Raw genomic sequence first — 20,940 nt, forward strand, 5'->3', positions numbered from 1 at the left:
TAATCAACAGCAGCAACAGCAACAACCTCAACAACAAAGACAACCCTTTCAGCAGAGGCCTCAGAGGGCCGGGTACCAAGTCAGGGGAAGGATGAATGATAGGCAGTTTGACAGGCCGCCTGTGACTTATTCTTTTCTGCTAAAGAAATTGCAGGATCTGGGGTTGGTACAACTCAGGACTTTGGCACCTTTGAGACCTGATCAGAGGCCAACCAATTATGATGAAAATGCAAAATGCGAATTCCATTCGGGTGCTCCCGGACATAATATAGAGAACTGCAAAGCTTTTAAGCACATGGTTCAAGACCTGGTGGATTCAAAAGCTATCAACTTCGCACCATCTCCCAACGTCAATGCTAATCCCATGCCCGCGCATGGTCAAAGGGGGTGAATGCTATCTCTGAGGAAAGTAGGGTTGGGTTGTCTACTGTTGATCAGTTGAAGACTCCCCTGGCTGAGGTTAAGCGGCAGTTGTTGTTGAATGGGGTCAACCCGGGTTGTGGTATTGATTGTGCTGAGTGTACTGTTGTTCAGAACGGGTGTGAATTGTTGAGGAGGACTGTCCAGGGCCTGATGGACGAGGGGAGTATTCTGATTGAGAAGGTTGATATGGGGAAGGATGAAGTCTCCACCATAACAATTTATTTTGATCTGGTGGATTTGTCAACTCTGGCGGAGGCGGCTCCAGTTACCATCACGGTACCTGGACCAATTCCGTATGACAAAGATGATGCCGTGCCTTGGCATTATGGTGGAGAGGTATATTGTAATGGAGAGAAGGTGGAAGATCAGACTGCAAGTGAAACCACCGTTTCAAAGGTGGATAATGCCGGTCCCAGCGGTTTCACTCGCAGTGGCAGATTGTTTGCACCAGATGCCTTGAGGAGAGAAGAAGGAGAAAAAGAGAGAAAAGAAAAGGCCGAGGCTTTAGCCAGGGCAAAAGGGAAAGAAGTGGTTGGTGATAGTACTCCAGTGGTGACACCGGCGCCGGTGGGGTCGGAAGAAAAACTTGATGATGATGCAGAAGAATTCTTAAGGATCATCAAGAAGTCTGAGTACAAGTTGGTGGACCATCTGCAGCAGACTCCCTCCAAAATCTCGATTCTGTCGTTGCTGTTAAGCTCTGAGGGGCACAGGGAGGCTCTATTGAAAATTTTGAAGAAAGCCTATGTTCCTCAGGAGATTACCATTAACCAGTTGGAGACGGTCGTGTCTAACGTGCATGCCAACCATGGGTTGGGTTTTACAGACATGGATTTGACGGTGGATGGGAGGAATTATAATCGGGCATTACACATCGCGATGGAATGTAAAGGAGCCGTGCTTTCGCATGTGCTGGTTGATACCGGCTCCTCATTGAATGTGTTGCCAAAGAAGGCTCTGGCAAAGTTGAATTGTGACGGGCTGATTCTGACTCCTACTGATTTGATAGTAAGAGCGTTTGATGGGTCGAAGCGGGCCGTGTTTGGAGAGGTTGAGCTTCCTGTGAAGATAGGCCCAAAGGTGTTCAAGTCGACTTTCTACGTCATGGATATCCAGCCGGCATACAGTTGCTTGTTGGGCAGGCCGTGGATCCATGCTGCTGAGGCAGTAACATCGACTTTACACCAAAAGCTGAAGTACATCTGGGAAGGACAGGTTGTCACCGTCTGTGGGGAGGAAGATATCTTTGTCAGCCACCTGTCCTCATTCAAGTATGTGGAGATGGACGGCGAAATCTGGGAGACGCCGAGTCAAGCGTTCGAAACTGTTAAGGTGGAAAATGCTCTGTTTGCAAAGGAAGAGGAGAAACCGTCCATTGCTTCGTATAAACAGGCCGCTGAGGTGGTGAAGAATGGAGAGGCTCCTGGTTGGGGAAGGATGATGGATATTTCTGCAAAGAAAGACCGCTTCGGAGTGGGGTACCAGCCTGGCAGAGGCTCATCGGGACAAGGCAGAGGGCGTCGTACGTCAGTCACGTTCACTAGTGTCGGAATGCTGGATCCAGATCACATCTGCGTGATGAGTGAGGAAGATGATAGTGACTGCGACATTGACCGGTGGATAAAGCCGTGCGCACCAGGGATGGGAATCCAGAACTGGAAGGCTGAAAAGATCATCCGGGTCACTCTGCTGGAAGAGTAATATTTTTTCTGTTTTGATTTTATATGCATGAAAGCCATATGTGTTGCCCGACACGTAATGGTTCATTGTAAGGGCCACCTCATGTTTAAAATTTGCAAATTTGCATCATTAATAAAAGGATGTTTTTCAGTTAAAAGCGGTGTTCCCTGTTTTTCATTTATTTTTGCAGTTTAAAAATAAAAACAAAATAAAAATGGCAATGTTTTCATTTTCCTTTTGATTTGACTCGTCCCGGTTCTAAAGCAATGCATGAATCAACATTCATGCAGATGCGATTCTTCTCCGAATCTCATTGATAACAATCCTGTTACACCCTTGTATGACTTCGACAATCCAATCTATCATGCTGAAGAAGAAGACGAAGAAGATTGTGAACTGCCAGGGGAATTAGCCAGGTTGTTGAAACAAGAGGAGAAGGTGATTCAGCCGCACAAAGAGTAGATTGAGGTGGTGAATTTGAGTACCGCCGAGGTCAAGAAAGAGGTGAAAATCGGGGCTGCTTTGGAGGAAAGTGTCAAGAGCAGATTGGTGGCATTGTTGAAAGAGTATGTCGACATCTTTGCCTGGTCTTATCAAGATATGCCAGGGTTGGATACCGATATTGTTGTGCACAAGCTATCGTTGAGAACAGATTGTCCTCCAGTGAAGCAGAAGTTGCGCAGAACTCGACCTGACATGGCGATGAAAATTAAAGAAGAGGTGCAGAAGCAGTGGGATGTTGGTTTCCTTGCTGTCACTAATTATCCGCCGTGGGTCGCAAATATCGTGCCAGTCCCGAAGAAAGATGGGAAGGTGAGAATGTGTGTGGACTACCGAGATCTGAACAGAGCTAGTCCGAAAGATGATTTTCCATTACCCCACATTGATGTGTTGGTAGATAATACAGCTCAATTCTCGGTGTTTTCCTTCATGGATGGCTTTTCTGGCTATAATCAAATCAAAATGTCGCCAGATGATATGGAGAAAACAACGTTCATTACACCGTGGGGCACCTTTTGTTACAGGGTGATGCCATTCGGTCTCAAGAACGCCGGTGCTACTTATCAGAGAGCCATGGTGACTTTGTTTTATGATATGATTCATCATGAAATTGAATGTTATGTTGATGACATGATAGCAAAGTCCCAAACAGAAGAGGGGCATTTGGTAGATCTGGCCAAGTTGTTCGACCGGCTGAGACAGTTCAGACTGAGGTTGAATCTGAACAAGTGCACTTTCGGAGTGCGGTCCGGTAAATTGCTGGGGTTCATTGTAAGTGAGAAAGGAATCGAGGTTGATCCTGCTAAAGTAAAAGCAATAAGAGAAATGCCTGAACCGAGAACGGAGAAAGAGGTTCGTGGTTTCTTAGGTAGATTGAACTACATTTCACGGTTCATATCTCACCTAACAGCCATGTGTGAACCAATTTTTAAGTTGTTGAAAAAAGATCAGACGGTCAGGTGGAATAATGATTTCCAAGCGGCATTTGAAAAAATAAAAGAGTATTTGCAGGAGCCTCCGATTCTGATGCCTCCAGTGGAGGGAAGACCGTTAATTCTGTACTTGACAGTCCTCGAGGGGTCTATGGGGTGTGTATTGGGGCAGCATGACGAGTCTGGTCGAAAAGAGCATGCCATATACTACCTTAGCAAAAAGTTTACCGACTGTGAAACAAGATATTCACTGCTCGAGAAAACTTGCTGTGCTTTGGTCTGGGCTGCTCGCCGACTAAGGCAGTATATGCTGGTTCATACCACTTTATTGATTTCCAAGATGGATCCGATCAAGTACATTTTTGAAAAGCCAGCATTGACCGGACGGGTTGCGAGATGGCAAATGATTTTGACGGAATATGATATACAGTATACCTCTCAGAAAGCAATCAAGGGGAGTGTATTGTCTGATTACCTCGCTCAGCAACCCATTGATGATTATCAGCCGATGAAGTTTGAATTCCCTGATGAGGACATCATGTTTCTCAAATCGAAAGATTGCGAGGAACCAATCCGGGAGGAGGGGCCTGACCCTGAATCCGAATGGATCCTGATGTTTGATGGGGCCGTTAACGTGAATGGAAGCGGTGTTGGTGCTGTTTTGGTGACGCCGAAAGGATCCCACATTCCTTTTGCTGCCCGGCTAACATTTGAGTGCACCAACAACGTGGCTGAATATGAAGCTTGCATATTGGGGATTGAAGAGGCGATTGATTTGAGGATCAAGAACCTTGTCATATATGGAGATTCAGCTCTGGTGATAAATCAGGTTAACGGAAAATGGTATACGCATCAATCTCATTTAGTTCCATACCGGGATTATACGAGGAGATTGTTGACGTTTTTCACCAAGGTGAAGTTGCAGCATGTGCCCAGAGAGGAGAATCCTTTGGCAGATGCTTTGGCTACTTTGGCTGCCTTGATTAAGGTGCAGTGGTGGAATCAATTCCCTAGTGTTGAAGTAGGTCGTCTGGATAGACCGGCTTATGTGTTTGCTGTTGATACAGCGTCTGATGATGAGAAGCCGTGGTATTATGATATCAAGCGCTATCTAGAGACTCAAGAGTATCCTGAGGGAGCATCTAAGAAGGACCGAAAGACTCTGCGGAGGTTGGCCATGGTGTTCTACCTGAATAAAGATGGGGTTCTGTATAAGCGGAATTTTGATTGGGTCTTGCTCAGACGTGTCGATGATAGAGAAGCAAGCCAATTGATGAAAGAGGTTCATGAAGGATCGTTCGGTACCCATGCCAGTGGGAATGCAATGGTAAAGAAGCTGCTGAGGGCAGGCTATTATTGGATGACAATGGAGGCCCAATGTTTTAATTTCATGCGGAAGTGTCATAAATGCCAGATTTATGCTGACAAGGTGCACGTGCCTCCAAATCCGTTGAGCTTAATGTCGTCTCCATGGTCGTTTGCTATGTGGGGCATTGATATGATTGGAAAGATCGAGCCTACGGCTTCGAATGGGCATCGATTCATATTAGTGGCTATTGATTACTTCACCAAGTGGGTGGAAGCGGCCTCTTATACGAACGTGACGAAGCAGGTTGTTGCCAGGTTTCTCAAGAGAGACATCATTTGCCGATATGGGGTTCCCGAGAGAATCATTACTGATAATGGTTCTAATTTGAACAACAAGATGATGGCAGAACTGTGCCGGGAATTCAAGATTGAACATCACAATTCTTCTCCCTATCGTCCGAAGATGAATGGGGCGGTTGAGGCAACCAATAAGAATATAAAGAAGATTGTGCAAAAGATGGTGGTAACCTACAAAGACTAGCATGAGATGTTGTCGTTTGCATTGCATGGGTATCGAACATCGGTGCGCACATCTACTGGGGCAACGCCTTTCTCCTTGGTATATGGAATGGAAGTGGTGTTACCTGTTGAGGTTCAGATTCCCTCTTTGAGAGTCCTGATGGACGTGAAATTGCAAGAGGCAGAATGGGTAAGGACCCGGTACGAAGAGTTGAGCCTGATTGAGGAAAAGAGGCTGGCAGCCATCTGTCATGGGCATTTATATCAGCAACGGATGAAGCGTGCTTTTGACAGAAAGGTACGACCTCGGGTATATCACGTAGGTGATATGGTGCTGAAAAGGATCCTTCCTCCTCAAAACGATCGAAGGGGCAAATGGACACCCAATTATGAAGGTCCATTCGTGGTCAAGAAGGTTTTCTCTGGTGGAGCCTTGTTGCTAACGACCATGGATGGCAAGGATTTTCCATCCCCTGTGAATGCGGACGCAGTTAAAAAATACTTCGTATAAAGAGACCCGCTGGACGAAAAGAATAAAATAGTCCAGGCAAAAAAGGGCATCCCGGCGAACCAAAAAACAGAAAGAAAAGGTTCGGGCAAAAATTAGGGATAAAATGAAAAAAAACTGTAAACCCGGCAAGTCGAAAACCTGAAAAGGCGACTTGGGCAAAAAAGGGTATCCCGGTGGACTGAAAACCCGAAAGGGCGGTCCAGGCAAAAGAGGGATTGAAACGAACAACTGCGTCCCGCATGATCGTTTGCGCTTTGGTTAAGGCATCATGGATAATACCCGGTAGGGATCAATCAGAATCGTCTTGTTCAGAAGGCAGAAAGCACGGAGAGTCTGAGGACATATGGGGTGTAACCGAGTTGGAACTCGATGAGATCGCGGTTTCACGTTGCCATTAGGATAGATTTTTCCTTTTGTGCGCAATTACCTCTTTTCAGGAATTGCTTCCTTTGTATTGCTCAATTTGAGCCACGCTTTTTCAATCAATAAAATGCATATTCAGTCAAATAATTTTGTTTTTGTTTTCATTACCGCTTTGATTGCAAAAACATCCGATTATTTTTGATAAAGAATCTTGCATTTTTAAGACAAACAGGTCCCTTCCAATGCATGCTTATAAGATTGAAACTTGAAATCTTATTCGGAAGGTTGGGTGACCCAAGTGTTGAAGTCTTGACACGCCTGGGGCACGTTTTTATCTGACGGTCTGTTTTGCAGGTACTGTTAGATCTCTTCACTCACTTGCAGGTTGTGATGCGGAAGCTTTTGACAAAACAAATCCCCATGGAGTCCAGTCAGGGACGAATGAATTGAAGTACGGTGAAAAGACAGCGAGACGTACGACGATCCTTAAATTTAATCAAGAAGACTCTTCAAAGTCGGAAGATTGAAAAGTCTGTATAAGTCCCAGGAGTTCGCTCTCCGTCGAGCACGGCGCGACTTGGAATGCAAGATGATGGAGCAGAAAAGGTCCAGACAAGTCGGGATGTGTATCCCCAAGCAGAGTCGTGAGGACTAATTTCCCAGCAGATTCAAGGTCTGTGGTTCCCTAGCAGGGTCAGGATGGTTATCCCCAGCAGGTTTCAGATCGATGTTTCCCCAGTCGCCAGGCCTGAAGGTGGCAATTTCCCCAGCGGAAGTATCTGTGTGCGGTTGTCTCCCAAGCGGAGTCGGGATTGATATCCCTAGCAAGTCAAAGACAGTTGTATCCCCACAGAGTGCATTGGTGGCGCTTCCCCAGCGAAGTCCCCAGGCGGACCGGGTGCAAAGGAGGCTTTCCTCAGCAAGGGTTGCTTTTCCCCAGCAGCAGCACTATTCCCCCATCAGGGTGGAGATCGGAGTGTTGACGAGTTCCTCAGCAGAGTGTCTCGAGCTCCCCAGAAGAGTCCCTTGAGGGGGATGCCTTTTTATGCATTCATCATGAAAAAATAGCATAGCATGTTGCATAATAAATCGCGTAGCATTTCCATAATTATGGAGCATTACGCTGAAAAAATCAATCATGCATCATTATTGCAAGCATGAGCTAGTCTCAGACCGTGGTTACTGTTTGAGAAGTGGTTTTGCTCAAGGGTGAAGGTGTTACTCCGAGGAGTCTAGCATCTGTCAGATCAGCAATGTTCTCCAGTAGTGCGATACTAGAGGAAACTTTTTCCGTCGAGCGGAGACGGAAATGAAATCAAAGGACGTTACGCGATCAGCGCGACTATCGGGGTTCAAATGGAGAAAGGGAAATGTTGAGGCATTTTCTGGAGATCGGGGTTCAAATGGAGAAAAGGAAATGTTGTGACATTTTCTGGAGATCGGGGTTCAAATGGAGATTGGAGTTGAAGATTGTATCCGGGATGAGGTCCTCAGGATTATCTTTTGTTCATGTGTCACCTAAGACTTTGGCGGAGGCCAGTGGAGGTCGTTATGGGTGTCTTCTGAAGAAGAGATGCACATGTTACCTTCCTTTTGTGAAGGTGTACCCTCTGATATGTCGCCATCAGAGTGGTGTTTGGTGTTATTTCCGATGTTGCCAACAGAATTATCACGAGAAGTTGGAGAACGGGGTTTAAATGGAGAAAGGGAGATGTTGAGGCATTTTCTGGAGAGCGGGGTTCAAACGGAGAAAGGGAGACACGAGGTGTTTTCTGGAGAATGGGGTTCACAATGGCGATCACAAGTTATCGTCAGGCGACTGGGGTTCAAACGGAGAATGGGGTTCATTATTTTGGCAAACAAGATATTGGGGTTCAAATGCAATGATCGGGGATCATTTGCGCGAAAGAAATTTCGGGGTTCAAGAAAACGAAAAAGAAAAGAGAAGATTTCGGGGTTCAAGAAAAGCGAAAAAAAGAAAAATGATAATAATCCCCAGCGGATGTGTGGTGTTCAGGCCATGGTTATCCCTGCGTTACCATTTATTTTAGTATCCAGGTCGATGTTGTTGTTTCGGTGATCAGGCCGACTTTCTCCGTTCCAGACGGATTTTTCTTTCAAGATTGTGTTCTTTGCCGATTCTGACAGGCATTGTTAATTATTTTCCCATCGGAGTGCAAATTATTCGTCTGTTCTTGGTATTCAATCACTCTTCATCCTGATCATCTGAAAGCCGAGGCTATTCATATCGACAGGTTCACAGTGGATTGAATAGGGGCAGCTGTAACACCTCAAAATTTGCCCTCCTCTCTTGGGACCAGCTTAACATATTGCATTGCATTTTTAGGTCATTAGGCATTGCATATTTGCATATCATGTGGAAACATTGTGCAGGTCATCCTCATAGGTCTTGGTCAGAAGATGAAGAGGTTTGAGATGTTCATGCCTGAGGGTTCATTGACTGGATCATTAGCCATCTGAGGGTGTGTGATTCAAATTAGGGTTTTTTGATTCTCAAGGAGATTGATCTTCATCTTGGTTGAAATGATACATCATCATCATCATGGTCTTGTTATTATCCAAGAGATTCAAGAGATTGATCAGGTACCTTGAGATTAGGGTTTTGACCACTGGTCAACCCTAATCACCTTAATCAGCTGCATTGGGCCAATCAGGGCTTGTGAAGGAGATGGGGTCTACAATGGATATGGGGATCATTTTGTGATTATATTGAGCTTATGGAAGCTAGGGTTTCATCATTGAGCCATTTAATCAGGGATTTGAGGCTCAAGTGGATCAGTGCATAGCCAAATTCATCTATCAGTCAGAAAAGTCAACTGTGGTCAACTGTGTCTGAAATGATGGATTTTGAGGTGGGAGAGAGTTGGATACACTTCATTCATGTTGAAACAAGTTTCATTTGACATTTCAAATATCAAGAATGAAGAAAATAAAGTCAGATGGAAACTTTCCAAAAATAGAAAGTGACCTATAATTGAAAGTTTCCAAAAATGGAAAGTTTTTCACCTCAAAATTACATGTCCAAAAATGCTTCAAATGAAATTTTATTCAACATGAAAGTTGTAGATCTTGCTCTCACCTTTCCAAAAAGTCCAAGAACGTGAATTTCTCATGTATGGTTGGCAAGTTATGGTCCAATCATTTTCCAAAAATGCCTAAATTCAAAGTGGCATAACTTTCACATGGAATGGCCAAATTGGGTGATCTTTCTTTGAGCAAACCACATTTTACATGTACTTTCATGATGCATCATCATATTTCATCAAAAATCATCATGGCAAAAAGTCATTTTTCAAGTGATTCCTTTTGTATTTTTGGTGTGAAATGGTGAATTTTCAAATTACAAGGCATTGGCTCACAAAACTCATTCCAACACATTCCAAATGGCCAATGTGACTTGCTTGAACTGATTTTCTACTGTTACATTGCCTAATTTGCAAAAGGACATTTTTGCCTTTTCACATGAAAACTCATTTTCACTAATTTCACTTCATTTGCTAATTGTGATTAAGAAATGGATTAAGCATGTGGTATAAGATGTTAATTGTAACAGAATTGATAATCACATTTCATTCTCCAAGATCTAACAAACTTTCCCTCCAAATTCTCTCATTTTTCTCCAAACTTTTTCCATTTTTTTTCATCATTTCTCATTGAATTCTTCATCAATTTGGCTCGTTCTTGTTGGATCCACCTTCTACATGCATCATTGAGGAACTGTTTCATCAAATCAAGGCCAAAAGGTTGTTGAATCGTGACTGTTGAAAGCTTGATCTACCATGGCAAATTGAAGAATCTTTGAGCTGGAGCTGTTTTGAGCTGAGGCATTCATTCCATTCAACTTCCACAACGTTGATCTTCATCTGTTTCACCTTCTTGGACTTGGAAACGCGTGATTCAACATCTGCTTCATCCATAAGGTAAATTTTCGATCTCAACCATTGCTTGAATTAAGATGTGGCTTAGATAGATCTTTCAACGTAGGATAGCATGCTGCTCGTGGTTTTGAATTTGGTTGAGTATCGAGAGAGAAATCTTGATTGGAAGTTTGATGTGCAAACCTATTTTCGCTCGATCCGGTTAACATGAGTAGAATTAGGAGAAACTAATTTCATATTCATGATGTATGTTGAACACCGGTCATTTTGGTATATGGTACGATGATTTTGGTTGAGATTTGCTTATACTGCATTTTCTGGAAATTTTGTTGATGTTCTTGATGAAGAACACTCTCCAGGCCGTGTTCAATCCGTTTTTGCCTTGGCTTGTTTCAAATTGTTGTTTACCGCCATCGCCAGCCAATCATAGCGCGCCACTCCATTAAATGAAACGACCGCGTTTTGGATTTCGCTGTGAATATTACAAAACTGCCATTATTTCAATATTATTTCATTATTTCATTTTTCTTTTTCCAATTTCATTTCATTTTGATTCATAACTTCAAAAATTCATAAGTGATTCATTTTTTGTCCAAATTTGATGAGACTTTTTATATTATTCTCCTTGTGATGTGTAGTTTTTTATGGTGATTTTTATTATTTTTGTGCACGTGTGGAAAAATAAAATGCCTAGGGTGTGATTGAATGTGTCCAATTTGTGTATACCATGCCATTTCACTCATAAAATGATGATGCTTCCATAGAAATGCTTGAAATTTTGCATGCCTATTCTGGACTCTTTGATGGTGATTTTGATGTATAGTTTGCAATTTTTGGATCCCTGGTTGATGAGATATGAATTTTTGATTAGAGGTGTGACAATTTGTGTCACACCATGCTTGGTGAATTTCATGATTTTATTTGATGTGCTTAGGGACAATGGATTGAGCTAAATTTTTGCATGATTGAGCATTTGGATGTTAAGAACACATGTGAATTTTTATGGATTTATTGATGGTATTTCCTATTTGATTGGAATTTTTCCCTCTGTTTGGTCATTTGGTGATTTTTTGTGACACATGTTTGTATTTGATTTGTGAAATTCTGTTCATTAATTGGATGGATGTGAAATTTGACATGTGAATTCTAGACACATTATAGGTCATTATGGTTTTGATCCCATTCATTTATCATGTTTTGTCACTGTTTTATGATTGATGGAAGTTGATGTTTGTTTTGATGCCTTGTGTTGGCTTGCTTGAATTTGTCTGGACTTTTTGATTTTCATTGACCTACTTCCCTTGATCCAAATGAGCTGAAATTTGATATGCTATTCATTGAATGTGTTCTGTTTAGACTTGAATTTTTGTGGAATTTATTGAAATGTTTTGATAATGTTTTGATTGAGATCATTCTGTTTGGTCCTTTGAGGTTGCAAATTGCATGTTTTGTGCCTTTTCTTTCATGAAATGATAATGATGAATGATATGAGCATGGGACCAATTGGATTTGTTTCTAAATTGATTGATTATGATTTTGGATAATTTTCACTTGCTGTTTTGGATTTTTCATCTCCTTTTGACCCTAGGCTTGTCCTAGTGGTCTTGTTTCTCATATTTGAGTTTGGCTTTTCAGGTTGAGATGCAAATGCCTTAAGGAGATTGCTTCAAGTTAATTGAGTTTGATTTGGTTAATTGTTGTGAACTAACTTGTTTTATTTTGTAGGATGCTTGGCTCACTTGAGTTGATTGTGCATTGCACATTGCATTGTTTGATTGTACATTGACTGTTGGTTCTTATACTGTCTGTTTTGCTTTTGTGATTGGTATACTAATTGTATTTGATTGATTTCAGGTACATTAGTTGCTAATAGTTCCTTGAGAACTTGCTTGCTGTTGCTTGGTTGTATAAACCAATTGAGGTAGACTCTCTTGTCTCCATGTAGTCTGGAAGACCTGGCCTGTTACTTGGCCAGGCGACTGTCTGAAGTCCTCCTTAAGAGGCAATGTTTGTGCTTGTTTAACTTTGTCCCCAAGCAGGTAAAGACCTTGATTAAGGCAATTGGCAGAACCCAAGGGATGTGCAATCCATCCCCTGCTATTCTTATTGAGTCGTCCCTCTGCTCACACCACTGTGTTGATGCATTGGGACATTAACCCAAGATCTTGTACAGTTGTACAGTTGAGTCAGAGTCATGAGTGTAGAAGGGTTCCTCCTTTCTGAACCCACGCTCCTTTGTCTGAAGCTCTCCCTGGCCAGGGATAAGAGCTGTGAAGTCTCATCTTCACTCACCTTTCATCAGCTTCACCCTGACTCTCAATGTCAGGGTTAAGAGCGAACAATGCCCTTGTACAGATGACTTACATTGGCAGTCTGACCCTTTGTTTGAGCCCACTTTTGACTGGATATAGTGTGTGCTAAATGTGAAATGTTTGATTTGTTTTGCTTATGCTTGCATGCTTTGCTTTTTCCTGGTTAGGATTAGCTTGCTGTTGTGCAAGTAGATAGAGAACCATAACATAGGGCAATGATGCATGATAACATCTAGGCTCGAGTCCAGCTCCCTAGTAGTGCGTCTCCCTTTGTGTCTGGCTAGTCTTTCTCCCCTGTTGAGGGGAACTACGTTCCCTTATCCTCATACCAGATGAGGTACGTAGGCAGGAGATCGTGCGAGATCTCTCCGGGCAAAACTTTTTTTGTTTTCTGTGTGTGTTTGCTTGACAGTTGCTAGGCTCGAGTTCCCGACTCCCTAGTAACTTGTTGTTTGTTTCTTCTTGTGTGTGTAGGAGACGGATGTAAGCCCAGCAATTGGCATTCCGCATCCTCTTGTTGTGTGCTTGGAGTCCGGTATAAGTCCATCAAGTGGCATCTGGTTTCCAGTGTGGGTTTGTTTGGTTCGGAAGCTGATGTAAGTCCAGCTATTGGCGTTCGGGTTCCATGTTTGCCTTTTTGTGCGTGTGTTTGTTTCGGCGTGCGTGAGCCGAACTACGGCAGCTCTGATTCTCGTTTCAGACGAGATACGTTGGCATAGGACGCGATGTCCTAGCGAGCTCTCTTTCCCTTTTTTCCACCTGTGTTGTTTCTTGTGTGTGTGATGTTTGGTTTAGCAACCTTTTTTCTATCTTTTGAGCGTGGATCTCGTCGAGTACGACGGACGTGAGGGGTGCTAATACCTTCCCCTTGCGTAACCGACTCCCGATCCCATTCTCTTTGGTCGCGAGACCATGCTTTTTCCAGGTTTACTTCGAGCGTTTCCTTTCCCTCTTTTGGGATAAATAACGCACGGTGGCGGCTCTGTGTTGTTTTTGTTTTAGCCCGCCGGTTGTTTTTCGCGGATGCGACATCATGTCATCAATATAGACATCTAGGTTCCTCCCTATCTGGTAGACGAAGATAGTGTCCATGAGCCACTGGTAGGTGGCGTTAGTGTTCTTGAGGCTGAAGGGAATGACATTGTAGTAATAGTTGTCATGATTCAACATGAAGGATATTTTTGAAGAATCTAGGGGGTCCATCAGTATCTGGTTATATCCTGATTATGTGTCCATGAAACTTAACGTAAGATAACCTGATGAACCATCAACAAGGTGATTGATGTCTCGTAGCGGGTAGGCATTCAAATTAGTGAAGTCCATACACATGCATCATTTGTTGATAAATTTTCATACTATAACCATGTTGGCCAACCAGGTGGGGTACTTTGTTACCGTGATAAACCCGACATCATATAGTTTCCCCACCTCTTCATTAATGGCGACCCTCTTTTCCTCGCTTTCTTCCACCACTGAACATTATTATGTCGTTAGGTTAAAGTTGTAGCTTCTAGAAGGCGTCTCAGAATAGGACGTCAGTGGAGCTACAATGGTATACCAAGATGCATTTGATATCTCAGTTACCATGTTGCACAATGATGACCAAAGGATCATCACCATGATGGTTGACGATGAGGGTGTCCTCCTCGGAGAAGGTGATGTTAACCTTTATCTTCCCTAGGGTGTTTCGGGGAAAGACATGTATATAACATTTTTCGTAAACACCAGTATTGCGTATTTTCTTCAAAAGGATCTGAAGCTACCTCTATTGGCGAAACCTCTAACAAGGGTGTCCATGTTGTAGGTTAGAGTTTTGTCAGCCAACTTCAGGGCGAAAATGAAGGGAGTTGGAGTAAGAGTGTGGACTGTAACGCCCCCAGAATGCTTTCAGGATTACCGACTGACCCCATAAACTAACACGAGTCTTTTCAGCATGTTTTGACCTCACTCACACGCTTTCTAGGAAACTTCCCATAAGGTCATCCATCCAAATACTACTCCAGGTCAATCACACTTAACTGTGGAGTTCTTATCTGTTGGGCTACCGAAAAGAAGATGCATCTTATTGCTATAAGTAGTACCAATTAATCCTTATAAGTCTCCCTTCATACATGCAGTCTCATACCTACACAACCTCAGGATCCCTCTCATTCCGATGTGAATTCGGTTTTACCCTAGAAGTTGCTAGGAATGTCTCATTGGCATGCCTCGTGCACCGACAACCACTCCCTCTCCTTCGGGTGTTACATGTAACCACTCTTCGCCCTCATTGGCCTTGGGTGTTACATGCCCAATAGCTTCCGCTTGGTTCATCCCCGAACCACATCGTACTGGGAGAGGTCTAGCTTTAATACCATTTGTAATGCCCTCAGAATGCTTTCAGGATTACCGACTGACCCCACAAACCAACACGAGTTTTTCAACATGTTTTGACCTCACTCACACGCTTTCCAGGAAACTTCCCATAAGGTCACCCATCAAAATACTACTTCAAGTCAAACACACTTAACTGTGAAGTTCTTATTTGTTGGGCTACCGAAAAGAAGATGCATCTTGTTGGTATAGGTAGTACTAATTCATCCTTATAAGTCTTCCTTCATCCATGCAGTCTCATACATGCACAACCTCAGGATCTCTCTCATTCTGATTTGAATTCAATTTTTCCCTAGAAGTTGCTAGGAGTGTCTCATTGTCATGCCTCATGCACCGACAACCACTCTCTCGCCTTCGGGTGTTACATGTAACTACTCTCCTCCCTCTTCGACCTCGGGTGTTACATGGCCCATGTTAGTTTTACCAAGGCACAAGGGTGGCCACCACTATACTGGTCAAAAAGTAAAGGTGTGTGTGTATTCCACCTACATGGGAAGAGGGACTCAGAGGCCTTAGTAGGTTTATAACAATTTTAAGGTGATTAGGGCTTGCCCACAGCGGAAAGAAGCCTTGTACAATAGTGCTTTGTGGTGGGTTTAGGAGTCCCTCTCACGTGAGACGAGAGACTCTATTGATGGATGATGTGCTTATTATAAGCGTGTGAGGGGTATGATCAATATGAATTATAATATGTCATTCCCCTCCTCTGGTGAAGGTGTATTTATAGAGGCTCTTGGGCCTAGGGTTCTCTTGGAAATGGTCACCACTAACTCAGTAAATGGTGGACCGTTGAATCCCTATTTCCAAAGGGGATGTAGGTCAGTTGATGATCCTGACTTCTCTTATGACTAGGCGATAGAAAAACCTAGAAGCGAGGCGATGCCTCCATAGGGCGACATATTTTCTCCACCTTTCCAAAGGAGTCCTAAAGTCAACGCCCTATGTGGGTCCCTTTACAAATATAACATTACAGTTAGATATGTATGATGAAAATTGCATGAGAAACCCTCAGATAATTAATATTGCATGTGTGGGATTAACTAGAAATTATTGTGATTTATGTGTGTTAATTGCCTATGATCATGTATGTTTTGATTCAAGAATGTTATGAAGTAACTAGTTATGTATGCTATTGAAAAATAATGTTTTTTTTAGTTCTGGATATTTGACTCTAGTAATCCTGTTAGAATTGTGCCGTTGGATTTTTTGACTCGAGTCATGCTGTTAGAATTGTGCTACTGGATTTCTGACTCAAGTCATGTTGTTAGATTTGTGATGATGGATTTGTAACTCAAGTCGTAGGGTTTACTGACTCAATTCACGGATCTAGAATTTTCCCAATACCTTATTTTAAGTCGTAAAACACTAGATTAAGGTAGGTAATGGTCTCTAATGCTAATTTCACGATCATATGCTCAATTATCACTCAAATTTTACTTAGAATCAATGGTGAAATGGGATTAAGAATTGTTAAAGATAAAAATGCATTTGTGTTTAGAATTATGACTAGTCATAAATAGTAAGTGTAAATACATAAGGTTTGTTGGCAATATTAGATTATAGTAAAGTTTAGGGTTTTCATGTTGTAACATGATGAATGAGTGATGAGGTTACTTATACTTTCTTTTATAGCAAGTATGTGTATATAGACCAAGTATTTAACTAACTACTTACATATAAATACATATATATTATTATTGTTTGATTATTACTTAGGGCTAAGTGAGAATAAAGGATTCATCGGAGCTAAGTGGGTTCTCCGTATATACGACAAGACATGTAAGTCATGGTAAGTGTGACATCGCTTACGAAGCTAATATATGTCCAATCTTACCAAAATAGAATATATAGTCAGTTTATAATGATAACCACGGTGTCACAAATTCAAAATTGACTTGTTAGAATACCTCTAATTATTAGGCTCCCTAATGTTCGCATGCCAAATAAGTTTAAATTCTCAAATTATTCTCACGTTCAGAGACTTAAACATTTATGTTCAGTTTATGTTAAGACCAAGTTCAAATTAAAATTGAATCTCAGTTAAGTTATTTTTAAAATCTCAGTTAGTTATTCTTAGAACATCATTTAAGTTATTCTTAAGATATATATAAAGTTGTTATCGGAAGTTTAGACACATTATCATTAGAATTTCTGTAAGTATAAATAAGAAGTAGCTTGAGGCTTCATTGAGAATGGATTGAGTAGAGTTTGAAGTTCCTAGTAAAAAACCTACCGAGAAATTAGTTCTCACCACATGTTGCTTATTATTTTTATTCAGGAACAAGATTTTAGGATCGAAAAGACGAAGCAACTAAAGAATCGAAGATAGAAAATTAGAAATTTTGTTTTAGGTTTTAAAAGGAGGATTGTTAATGATGTAACTCCACCTATTTATTTTATTTACTTTATTTTCTCTCAGAGGGCGTCTTACCGATTAAATTCCGAAGGACCATATTTGAATACTGTTTTGTTTAACACTATATAATAACTTCTTGATATTTATTATATGGTGTTACAGGGTGAATACCTTAGTAGGGAATGACATGGTTTCTTGGCGAGTTCTTGATCCAACCTAACCTACCCCCTCTTGTGGAAGACGTGGTGGGACACGTCTTAAACATGTTGAATAATACTCTGTCGAGGAATAACTAAAATATTTGTTGGACTGATCCTACTTCCAACATAATAGGGTGACTCGCCTCAATCATCCCTTTAACAAGTCACACTTGAGAGAGGTGTAGTCAGTTTTGTGGGCATAAGAACCGATCTTCATACTAGTTGCTCCATTAAGGTTATCTTCTATAAATACTTAGCTAGGCAGTCGAGTAAATGATTAATTTTTTATATATCAAAACAAATAGTTATATTTTATACCTTATTATGAGAAAAATATCATCTATTATACTCACCATAATTACAGGTATAGTTAGACAATTACTAACAGGGTTGGCCCAATAGATCCGGAGGCCGAGTTCTAATTTGAAAAATAGCCAAATTTTTTTAAAAAATACAATCGTAATAAATAAAAATAACACCAAAAATATAATTGTATGTAAAAAATAAATTTAATTATAATTATTTTGACTTTTTTTATCAATTTCATTTTTTAAAATATTGGATTTTTATCATAGTATTTTTTTTATTAATTAAATTTCAATTATAACATTTTTTTTATGTATATTGACATTAATAAAAAAAATTGAACTTTTAAAAATGTGAAGCTTCCCAAAACTTGAGACACTGTGCTATAGAGTTTGTTACTCATGCAAAGACTGACCCTGATCATTAAGAATTAATAAGATATCTCATCTCCTTATGTTTTGAAGCACCTCACAACCCCTAATCTTATAACATACCAATTTTATATAAAAAAAAATTCACAAATTTTATTATTGAATTTTTCTAGCGTAACTATTATTTATGAAAAAATGATTTTTATAAAAAGAAATTCAAATTTATAAAAAAATTATTCTTGGTAAACTATGGCTAATTTCAAAAAATAAAAAGGTTATTGTTTCTACAACTTTTTTTTAATGAAAATTTCAAATTTTAAATTTCTTAAAATAATATTTTAAGGATCTAACTTTTATTTCATTTTTCAGAAAATGAATAAAATACAAAAAACAAAATTTTAAAAGTGAAAAGGTAAAATCATAGAGAAAATAAAAGAATTGTCGAAAATATAAAATAATTTTACATTAATATCTATTAAAAACGTGTATTCCACTCAATTAAAAAATATTTTCAAATTAATTTCACCAACATAATGATAAATTTTTATTGAATATTTTATATTCTCAATAAATTGCGCATCAAACTCAAAATTATTTAGTATTATTAAAAAAGAAAAAAAATAGCTTTCCAAAAAACATAAATGAGAGTATGAGTATAAATATAAGGTGTAGGAAGTAAATTATTGTATTCGGAAAACTCAATACTAGCACGAAGGAGCCCAAAATAAAACCGATGAAAGGCCTGCTAACAACAATAGGAAATATCTCCACTGCACAAAATTAGGTCTAGCCGTTTGCAACTCGCATTCTATAAAACGCAAAGTTGAGCTTTTACATGCAAGATCCCATCAATTTTCCTTCGCGACTCTAATAGATCTTTTTAGGGTTATTGTTTTCAAGTTACGATTTCTTATTTCCGATGCTTTTTCTGTGTTATTTCTTATGCTGTTTTACGATTTTATTATTATATTAGAAATTAGTGTTGAAATTTGAAAGAAAAGCCAATTTGCAGAGCAAGAGCATCGATAATTGATGTAAATTGCATTGAAGGTTGGCGAAATCGATCTTCGTAGGCGATTCTCCGTGCCTATCAAATCATTCTGTTTTGAATACGGCCTCGAACAAGTCGCTACATTTATAATAATTTTGCTTTAAATCTTCGATCTAAAAAATACGGTTTTTCTTTCGATTTCGGTCATATGTTTCTTTTCTAGAATATTAAAGCCAATTTGCAGAGCAAGAGCATCGATAATTGATGTATATTGCATTGAAGGTTGGCGAAATCGATCTCCGAAGGCGATTCTCCGTGCCTATCAAATTCATTCTGTTTTGAATATGGCCTCGAACAAGTTGCTACATTTTTTTCTTTGTGAAGCGTCTTTTTCTATGCATACATTTCACACAACTTATGTTATATTGTAGTAATAAAAGTTTATGGTTGTCGAAGATAAAATGCTAACTAACGAGCTGGCTTTGTATCAGACTTACAGACGTATCAACAATTTCTACATAGTTAATCCAAAGGATAGCAACAGAAATAAATATAGATGAATCAAAATAACTAACCAATTTATATTCACTCAATAACCGTAACTGTGATAAACAAAACTGTTTCACATGTAAACAGCACTATCCTCTCTAGGTGAACAATAAATTTTTGATGCAAAGGAATCAAGGAAAACATGACAGAGACCAACAAATCTTACTACTTGAAAATACCTTGGTACATTTGAAACATAGGATACACTATTTTATGTATAACCAATCATATAATCATATATACGGTGCAGATGTACAATCATATATATATATATATATATATATATATATATATATATATATATATATATATATATATATATATATGGTGCAAAACAAGTGATCAAAAATAAGATTCTTAAGGTATTGAACCAAGAGGTGATTGAACCAAATGAAAGGCGCACAACCTAATAAAAGAGAGACAGGTGCATGTCACTCGCCTTTTCCTCAAGGTCTTTCTCATTTATATCACTACATAATCCCCGAAACAGAAGTGCTATTAAGAGGTTGAAATGTTTTAATCTATGACTTATCTTATGACCTTCTGGAGGAGCCTTGTTGAACATTTATTTCCGCCTTTTGGTATTTATTTTTGCCTTTTGATCTCGAAGTTTTAGATGATCTCTCTAGATGAGGATTTGGACGAAAATTCTTATAGCGAGACTTTAGTTAAGTCCCTCATGCATGAGTTTTGTTGAGTCTCTCATAGGATAATTTCCTTAAGCATTGCTTGAGGTGGGTTTAATTCTGTCTTCAGTACATTATTCACACTTGCCTTTGGCGATTTGTTTATGCCATTCTCAGCGTGTCGTCCTTTCTGCTACTCATAGTATTTGTTTTGAGTGAGCGATTTGTTGAGGCATAATGATTCTTCTGTGATGGTCGAATAATCTAATCACCCAGTGGGGTGGCAAGGGTCCCCCTATGAAATTGTTGCATAATGATAATTACGTGCCTAGGTACCGAACGTACGAGGATGTAGTTGTTGTTAGAGATATATTTTGGACTCATCCTGATTCCATAAAATTGTTCAACATGTTTCCTACGATGCTTATACTTGATTCAATGTACAAGACCAATAAGTATAGACTTCCGTTGTTGGAGATGATTGGTGTTATCTCAACTAAGAGGACATATTTTGCAGGGTTTGCATTTCTAGAGAGCGAGAAAGAGGAGAATGTAACTTTGGCCTTAGAGGTGTGTTAGGCCTTAGAGAGCGAGACACCTTTTTTCATTGCGTACCGCCCCACCTCAAAATCCTAGTGTATTGTATGACTTTTAAAATCATGACATTTTGTTCAAGTTTATTTGAAACCGGGATGCCCTACATCACCGAAGTAGACGACT

At 40.1% G+C, this 20,940-nt stretch overlaps 2 non-coding genes across 2 annotated transcripts; both read left to right on the forward strand.

Moving 5' to 3' along the window:
• Positions 1-19,065: 19,065 nt before the first annotated feature.
• Positions 19,066-19,190, forward strand: LOC127109556 (small nucleolar RNA snoR86). The gene has a single exon (XR_007796830.1). It is a non-coding gene; the product is annotated as a small nucleolar RNA snoR86 (small nucleolar RNA).
• A 98-nt stretch (positions 19,191-19,288) lies between these two features.
• Positions 19,289-19,414, forward strand: LOC127109558 (small nucleolar RNA snoR86). The gene has a single exon (XR_007796832.1). It is a non-coding gene; the product is annotated as a small nucleolar RNA snoR86 (small nucleolar RNA).
• Positions 19,415-20,940: the final 1,526 nt, after the last annotated feature.

This window comes from Lathyrus oleraceus, chromosome 7 (assembly GCF_024323335.1).
Source record: "Lathyrus oleraceus cultivar Zhongwan6 chromosome 7, CAAS_Psat_ZW6_1.0, whole genome shotgun sequence".
Classification (NCBI taxonomy): domain Eukaryota; kingdom Viridiplantae; phylum Streptophyta; class Magnoliopsida; order Fabales; family Fabaceae; genus Lathyrus; species Lathyrus oleraceus.